This window comes from Lipotes vexillifer, unplaced genomic scaffold, assembly GCF_000442215.2.
Source record: "Lipotes vexillifer unplaced genomic scaffold, Lipotes_vexillifer_v1.1 scaffold605, whole genome shotgun sequence".
NCBI lineage: Eukaryota > Metazoa > Chordata > Mammalia > Artiodactyla > Lipotidae > Lipotes > Lipotes vexillifer.
In genome coordinates this window covers 1,980,409-1,989,916 of record NW_006774406.1, presented here as the reverse complement: position 1 = coordinate 1,989,916, position 9,508 = coordinate 1,980,409, and positions in this window count along the sequence as shown.

The window sequence follows — 9,508 nt, the reverse complement described above, 5'->3', positions numbered from 1 at the left end:
GCACTGTTGTGGCCTCTCCCGTTGCGGAGCACAGGCTCCGGACGCGCAGGCTCAGCGGCCATGGCTCACGGGCCCAGCCACTCCACAGCATGTGGGATCTCCCCAGACCGGGGCACGAACCCGTGTCCCCTGTGTCGGCAGGCAGACTCGCAACCACTGCGCCACCAGGGAAGCCCTGCAGGCGGATTCTTAACCACTGTGCCATCATGGAGGTCCTGGGAAACATTTTATTCACGGCCCTGGCGCTGGCCTGGAGTCAGAGAAGCCAGGAGGTGAATGACTTGATGATGTTAGGCAAGTTACTTTACCTCTCAAAGCCTCAGTGTCGCCATCCAAAAATCTCTGGTCCATAGTGGGTAGTCAGTAAACTGCAGCCACCGTGGTGATTGTTCTTGTTGTAATGAGAAGGCTGCTCAGATACATGAATTGATTCCTCAGCTTCCTCTGACCATCTTTCTAGATCCCTCCACCCCTGTTTTTTAAACCAAAGCAAATGAGACGGGAAGCCCACACCTGGCTCTTCCCTGGGCCTGATACACCTGAGCCCTGAGAGTACATAGGGACCCTCACAAGTCAGGAAGTCAGTCTATTTCCGTCTTCACATTCTGTTTTTGCCATGTAGCTAAGAGCTTTTCCTGAAGCCAACCTCCCACCAGGCTGCCTTAGCTTAGTCTACTTTTGTTCTCTTTAAGAAGTTAGACTGATACTAGAGGGGGAAGAAAATATTTAGACCAATACATTTTTTCTGTCCACTATGTTCAAAAGAATTTTAAAACGGTGGGATTCATGAGCTATCGCCAGATATGGCACAATCAATGGGTCTCTAGCTGACCAGTCCCTGCTGGCTTACCATTAGCATTAAGTTCTGGAAAAGGGAGTGATACTGAAGACTCATCTGATCTATAATCATGGACAAAATATTACAACAATGAACAACAATGAAAAAAGATGCCCCCTCTTAAAGTCGATGATGTTCTTTGGGAATCACGTTTGAAAGCTGAAAGTCTATTTTAAACTAATTGCATTCAAAGTTCTTTATTCGTTTCTTTTTTGTGGTGGAACAATCCCAAGTTTATACAGATGGGCTCTTGTTCAGTGGCCACTGCAATGGGAAAAAAGGCAAATGATCCTCCAGCAGGCAAATGTGGAGCCGTGGCCAGCACCAGCGACAGATGGGCGGCTCCACTCTGTCATGGTTCCACTGAAGCTTTTCCCAGCACACGTAGAGCTCTGCTGTCACAGGCTGTAAATGGACACAAACTCCTTGAGAAAGAGATTTAGGGGTCTTTGCTTGGTGGTAAAAGTAAATGCCATTAAATGAGTATATCAGATGGGCAGGAGGGATGTGATGATTTCATAAGACAAATTCCTTGGAAAGTAGAAATGTGTACTCTTGAAACTGTCTCTGGAATTTATATGGATTTTGAAGCAGATATAGAAATCTATTTCAATCAGTGTCAATTGTGTCGACCAGGAATTTTAAATGGAAATAATCCTTTCCTTTAGCACATTTGACATTCGTCCATTAACTCTCTAATATCCTTATCCAGTTTTGTACCCACTTGCTGGCCTAGAACTGCGGTCACTTGACCTTGACAGTTACCCATGTTCTTCTCAAGTCAAGTGCTTTTTTTCCAGGTCCATTTTTGTTTGTTTGTTTTTGGTTTTTGGTTTCTAAACAATTTCATGTTCAACTTTGACCTTAATTATACACTTTCCAAAATCAATGAGAAGGACTTATTGCTTCCTTCCCCAGATATAGACACAAGGATTAGTGAGACAATACTCTTTTCTAATTTTATGTGTATTTTTTCTTTCCAGTAATATTGATCACCCCATTTTTCTCACCTCTCTCTGTGAAAGCCCAGGGGCTGGGGGGTGGGGGACAAATGAGCCCCATGGCAGATGAAGTTAGTTCACACTTTTTTCCAGAGGCTTTCTCTGCCAGGGTTAAAGTCATTCTTTGTAGCAAAGCACCACAAATGCCAATAGTGTAGTTTAGATAAAATGAGTCCCATGACCAAGAATGACAATTACAATGGACTTGCCTGTGATTCCGTACAATTATTCATCCTGAAGTTTAGACCTTAATTCCCCATAGAAGATTTTAAAGACGTTGCAGAATTAGAACAGATTGATCATTAATTACAGTGGTCTGTGCTTAGAGCCTTTTGCAATCACACACTAGGCTCACAGTCCAGAAATCCAGAAACCTGTACCTTCTACCATAGCCCGAGAAGATCTGAATAGTCATGGGTGAACAGATAATCTTCCTCATATGATAAACTTTCTTAGATAGGCTGTGGGTTAACCGTCAGAGGACAAGACTAAGGTTTAAAAGGAATATCTATGAATTCTAAATATTTTTGCCCAAGGGATCAGTTTTTCTATCATCCTATTGAAGCACAGGTCTCATGTATGATGTGATCATTCTTAACCACTTTAAGACTTGCCTTCTACAATGACAGGAATAATCAATAAGCCCACCTCTGACCCATAGTAGAGGTTTCTATCCAGGATTGCCAGATCACATGCAAGATGCTCAGCTAAACTTGACTTTCAGATTGACAATGAATAATTGCTTAATACAAATATGTCCCATGAAATATTTGGGACACATTTATGTTCAAAATTTATTCACTGTTTATCTGAAATTCAAATTTAATTGGGTGTCTTATATTTTATTTGCAAATCTAGCGACACTTTGGATACCTTTTGCTCTAAAGACTCAAAACATGTCTCATCAACATTCAGAAAATATTACACATCTATCCGATATCAATACAGGATAATCAAACCCAAATAGTGTTGACATATGGAAGGGGCATCCTAGTGGAGTTCCAACATGTCATTTGAGCGGTTCCTAAAAGATCTAGGTCCTGAGCCACTATTACGTTCTCCTTTTGAACAGTTAACGGCAGACACTAAGGATTGACCATCCACAAACCATTCACAAGTGCTTGTATCCTTGACTTCCTCTATTACAGGGGTTGGGAAGATAAAAGGTCTCACTTTCCCAGAGCGCCTATAGCACAGGGTGGCTACGTGGTCCAGTTCTAGAGGATGAAAGGCAAGCTGCAGGCACTGGGTGAGGCTTCCAGGAAAACTTCCATGAAAGGTTCTGCTTTGCTGGCTGGAAAGTTGTCACTTGGGACTTGAAAATTGTTCTAAAGTCAAATAATGCTTGAGTCCAACCATAATCCTTACTCTTCCTTGCTTCCCAACCCTGCCTTCCAATCTGCCAGGGTTGGCCTTCATCCCAGCTACTGTCCTCTCCTTCAGGGGTAATTAGATTTGTCTCCCAAATTAGCTTCGCTGATGACAGGTTGGTGCTCATGGAGATTATTTAGTGCATTTGATGCTACTTTGGTCCTTTTGTTTTATTTGACTCCACATCCACAAGCTGGACTTCTTCTACTAACCAATCATGTCAGAAATGCATGTGTTTTTTTGTCCCAAGTGAAACTGGGCAAGACCAGACATTGGAAACCCACTACTCTTTAGAAAATTAACTCAAGGTGTTCAAGCAATGTTGAGCCAGTAGCGTCAACCCAAGCCCTCCTTAAACACAGAAGGGAATCCACTCGGCACATCCTATCAGCCCTCAGCATCTTTGCATTCTCACAGGAAGTAAGGTTTCTTGTGGTGCTTATTTGTGTACTTAGTTTTCTGTTCTGAAGCCATACCGTCTTGACATCTCAACGTGAGGAAAGAGACCAAAGATGACGGTGTTGATGCAAATTTGAATAACCCAATTTACTCAAGTTTAACATCCCTGCTGTTCCAAATCCAACCCCATTTAAATAAGGATTTTTTTTTTCTTCTCTAAGATAAGAATTCATGCACAATGCGCTTATCATAGGCCAAGCTTACTGGATGGCTTGGGGCCAAGCAGAAAGGTAGCCAAGTAGCATTATCATTCTAAAAACACCTTATTCTTCTTTAAAGTTCATGTTATTTTAAAAAAATTTATATTCAAATCACACCCTCATTTGAGATTGGTAAAAATTCTTTTCTCTAAATAGATTCTGGTGAGGGTTGCGGGGAGGAAGAAAACCTAAGCTGAAAAAATTATGTCAAACCTCACACCCTGGTAAGTTAGGTAGGCTTCATTCACTCACTCACCCATTTGTTTCTTCATCCATCCATTTCTTCATTCATTCAACAAGTGAGTATTTGTTGGGTGCCTCTGAAATATGAGCCAGGCTCCAGTTATGAAATAATTTGCTTGGTGTGTGTGTGTGTGTGTGTGTGCGTGTGTGTCTGTGTGTATGAGTAGGTTGTACTCTAAAAATCCTTTTAGTTGTTAATGTATCTGTTATTTGATAGTCTCATGTGTGCATTATTTTTATTGTTTTACCATTAAGAATAATTGAACATTCCCACATATATGAAAATCTCATGTCTTAGAAAGGAAGCTTCACCCAACCACTCATTTTAAAATGTCAACTGTGTTAAAATGCCAAAGATTCATATTAGGAGGGTGAAAGCAGACATCAATGTGGCACAAAAGAAACAGTCTTACAGACTGATGAATATTTCATCATTTCTCATTGTTTTCTTGTTCTTTCTAGGTTGGCTGGTGCCTGTGTACATGGCTGACTTCAGAAGCATGAACTCAATGGAGGGGATGTTAGCACTTGAATCAACTGAAAAATCCCACTTGGGTAACATTTAGGCTCCTGGGTCTCAGCCTGTCAGCCCAGTCAGTCTGTAAAACAAAATATCCTTGAGTTTCTCAAGTGTGTGTAAACTGTCCTAGCTTGACTTTGCTGAGCAAAGCCTTCCCCATGGTCACAGAAAGACAATTCTTAGCAAGAAGAGGGAATGTAAATTAGGCAGCATGGTGGGATACAGTGCTTTCTTCAAACCTTGAGTTGTGAAATCAGTATAGTTAGCCTGACCAGCATGGAAGGGACCAGAACAGAACAGATTGGAAAGGAATAGCAAGTATCAGAATGGATCGCATGGCATGTCCTAAGGGTAAGTGTTGTTTGGGGAAAACCTTTTCCTTAATACAGCGTGGGTTATATTTCTTCATATCATCAGTTTTTCTCTCTCTACCAAACCTGATTCTAAATATGCAATGATTTCATTCTTAAAAATAAACTTTTCCCGACCCCACTACTCACCCTGGCTGTTGCCCCAGTTCATTCCTTCCCTTTAAAGCAATTTCCTGCAAGTAGTGTCTCTACGTTCTCATTTCTCTCCTTCTGTTCTATCTTGACTGCCCTTCCCAGCCCACCACCCTGGCAAGACTACGATAGTCAAAGTCACCTGTGATGAGCATGTTTCCAAATCCAATGGTAAATTCTCAGCCTTCCTCTTGCTTGGCCGACTGGCGGCCCTGGATGTAGTGGTTCGTCCTCTCCTCTTTGAAACACCTCCTCACTTCCCTCCACTGCTACCGGGCTGGTCCAAGTCACCTTCCTTTTCCCCTGTCTAATTGTGCTAGTGTCCTGACTGGTCTTCTGGCCCATGCTCTCACCCACTACCACCCCCAAAGTCTGTTCTCCTCATAACAGTTAAATCATGTCATTTTTTGTTTTTAAACCTCCACTGACTTCACAGGTCACTCAAAGTTAAGGTCAACAACTTTATAGCAGCCTCAGAGACCCTGCACAATCGCCTCCCTCATGCCCCCGCCCAACCTCACTGCCCACTACTCTCATCCGACTCTACCATCTCTACCCCCACTGGCCTTCCCTCTGTCCCCCCAAACCCACCAGGCTTCTCCTCTTGCTGGAGCTTTGCCCTTGCTGTCCCTCTGCCTGGAATATCCTCCCCCATATCTGTGCCCGCCTTACTCGTCTTCCTCTAGGTCCTGGCTCAAATCTGCCATCTCAATGAAGTCTTCCCTGCACACCGGATCTCAGCTTTAGACACACACACACACACACACACACACACACACACACACACACAAATAGCACCTCACACCCATTAGGATGGCTACTATCAAAAAAAAAAAAAACCCAGAAAATAACAAGTATTGGTAAGGCTGTGGAGCAATTGGAACCCTTGAGCATGCACTGTTGGTAGGATTGTAAAATGGTGCAACTGTTATGTAAAACACTTTGGAGGGTCCTCAAAAATTAAAAATAAAAATCCGATATAATCCAGCAATCCCACATCTGGATATTTGTCCAAAGACTTGAAAGCAAGGACTCGAAGAGATATTTGCACACCCATGTTCATAGCAGCATTATTCAAAATAGCCAAGAGGTGGAAGCAACCCAAATGTCCATCAGCAGATGAGCAGATAAACAAAATGTGGTCTGTTACCTACAGTGGAATATTATTCAGGCTTGAAGAGGAAGACAGTTCTGTCTCCTGCTACAGCATGGATGAACCTTGAAAACATTATGCTAAGTGAAATAAGCCAGACACAAAAACAGCATGGTTCCACTTATATGAGGGGCCTAGAGGACTCCAAGTCATAGAGGTGGAAGGGAGAATGGTTGCTATGAGGGACTAGGGGTTTGGGAGAAAAGGGGAGTCCTTGTTTAAAGGCTACAGAGCTTCAGTTTTACAAGATGAAAACATTCTGGAAATCTGTTTCACAACAACATGAATGGACTTAACACTACTAAACAGTACACTTAAAAATGGGTAAGATGGCAAATTTTATGTTACATAATTTTTACCACAATAAAAAGGATCCTAAAGAAACTGTATATCTTCAAGGAACTGATGCTGCTTTAGTTTCTCTTTTGAAAGCAAACAGGGAAGAGAGGCAGACGTTCTCTGAAACAATGACGTGTCTAACTCTAACTTATCAGCTCCTGGTTGCTTTCCAATCACCCTTACTCAGTGTCTGTACCTTTTGGGGTCACTGAGGTGTCCCTCATCAGCTTCCACAATCTAGCTCACCGCCTTCAGCCACCTCACGATTTTGTGTCAATTTCTGGGAGCCCCTGAAGAAGCATGATGCTAATTTTGGACATCTTCTGGGCATAAAGAAAACAAAAGCAGTTACCTTGGAGGGATTGCAAGTATCACCTGGCCCCACTCGCATCAGGTGACCATTCCCACAGGACCATGGGGTCCCAGAGCTGCCGGGAGTCTGAAGGAGCAGAATGAGAATCTCAGGGTAGTTTTCTCCCAACTACATGGACCAGCTCCTGGAGGGTGGGTGGCTGCCTGTCATTTTTCTCTGCAGCGACTGTCGCTATAAATCTGACTGCTGCAAAGGCTGCTTTAGGGGAACCAAGGCAAACACCAAGCTCTTTGCCAGGTATGTAAAATGAATCCTTTTACTTCTGATGATCAGCCTGCAGACTCTTTCCTGGAGTGGGTAGGCTGCTATACTTGGTGGAAACCACTGTTTAATTCACTTTTACTCCTCTGGGGAAGGGCAGCTTTGCCAAGAAGGCTACATTCTGAGCAGATTAAATTAGTTTGCACTGAAGACAGTCAATTTCTGGGTAATTTGTTCAGGCACCACTGTGTGCCACTTGGATTACTTCCCCAGTTATACAGGGCAGTCTCAGAGGTCCTTAGGGGTTTGGGTTTCAGTATCCTCACTCTCCTAATGACACCATCCTGGGGTGGATAGGTCTTTTCAAAGGAAACACTGCTTTAGCAGATTTTTGGATGAGCTCATGCTGGTTAGAAAGTTTCAAGTGTTGAGTAAACACTTCCTTATTACGAGGGCATAGATAAAACCTCCTATTTAGAGTCGAATCATCACAGATTTGTGTGGGATTCCTGCTACTTGCAGAGCATGCTTACAAAGTATTTTCACGTGATAATTCTTTATCACTCGTATTAATCATTTACCTTTCTTCACATCCAACTACACCAAAGACACATGGTTGATCATCAGGTTACTACCTGCACCCATTGGCTGCCCTTAACTACTCAGCTTCACAGCCAGTTATATCTCAGTCAGGAGACATGAAGGCCCTGACATGAAGAACAAGCCGTATGTCTTATTCTTGTGCTCCCATCCCCCACCCTGAGGGCTGCAGTCCCTTGGGTATCCCATTCCTGACCTTCCAGTGGGGAGGCCAGAACAGAAATCCGTCCCCCCACCCTGTCCACATGGACGTAACAAATGCCCTCGTGCACTCCTGCTTTGGTTGGAAGCTTGCTGCTCAGGGGGTAGAGATCAAGGAGGGAGCGGGACCCAGGTACTGATAGGCAGCAGAATAAAGACTGAGTTTTAAGATTCAGAACAGAGAAAAGGGGAGAGTTTCAGGAGTGAGAGGTTGAGAGGTGTGGGGACAATGGGAGGAGGAGGGACGGAAGTTACAAGACACAGGAGAAATAGGAAACCCAGGGCCATCCTGTGCGTAGTTGGTCCTCCAGACGGGGTGATGAGATAAAGGGTTCATCCCCCTCCTCGCTGCTGCCCTTTTACCGCCCATCCTCCAGGCTTCCCCCCAGTTTACTGTCAGCAGAGAAAGAGGGTGTTCATGGTAAGAGAGAGAGCTGGTCAGACAATCTGCTCCACTGTCCCTGGTTGCTGCGGACATGCACTGTTCGGCAGCTGTAGTTCAGCCGGTGCAAACCCAGGTGTCTCAAGGCCAGGCCAGAGCTGGGCTCCCTCCCAGGTTAACACTATGACTAATGCAGGAACCTAGACACTGCTCAGCACACGGTGGGTTCCCAGAGAAGGTTCTATGAGATCTGTACGTCATCACCGAACGCAGTTCTGCGGTGGCGGGTCTATCCCTGAAAATGCCTGAGCTTAAGGTGCCCTGGATTTGGGTGTGATAAATGCTAATCGGTCTTGGTCCAAGGATCACACTGTTAGATCCCATTGTTAGATCCCACCGTTAGATCCCATAGTTGCACCAGGTTTCCCAAGATCCTAGAGAAGGAAGGCCCCGTCACAGGCCTGTGCCTCAGCATGATGCCCACATCTATTATAGCATGAGCAGGTGCTGCCCATCCATAGGGCCTGGACAACTCTGAAATACTCACCACGGCAGCAGTTGGTCAGGTTAAAGTGAGTCACAGCATTATACCCGAATTGCATGTGGAAAATAAAAGGAAGAACCCAGGAAGCAAAGTTGAGTCATCTCAGCTTATATAAAAGTCAATTCTTCACTCACTTATTTGTTCAACAACTTGGTTCGAACTCCTAAGTGCCAAGCATGGTCAAGGCACTGGTTGGGTAGTACAAACAGAACAGAGGCGAGTGAGGGGGATGGAGAAGCCTCATGGAGCGTGGTCTTGTCTCCTGGTCAATGACTAGCACTACATGTCCAGGAACTGTAGGCAGCACCATGGTCAGTGCCTCACCCATACCCCTGCCCCTCACTGCTACTTGGCAAACCACTGTGACGATGTCCGAGAAAATTTTTTTTCCCAACTACATGGACCACTTCTCTCTTAGCTCTCTCTCAGGGCAAGCCAGTGTGCTTGGAAGATAAGCTCCTGGAAGCAGCCCTCATCCAATGAAGATGAGTGGCTGGTGGATCAACACCTCCACTGTCTCACCCCTCATCTGTGAGGGCTCCAGGAGTGCTCTCTGCTACCCCGTAGTGGCATGAGAACT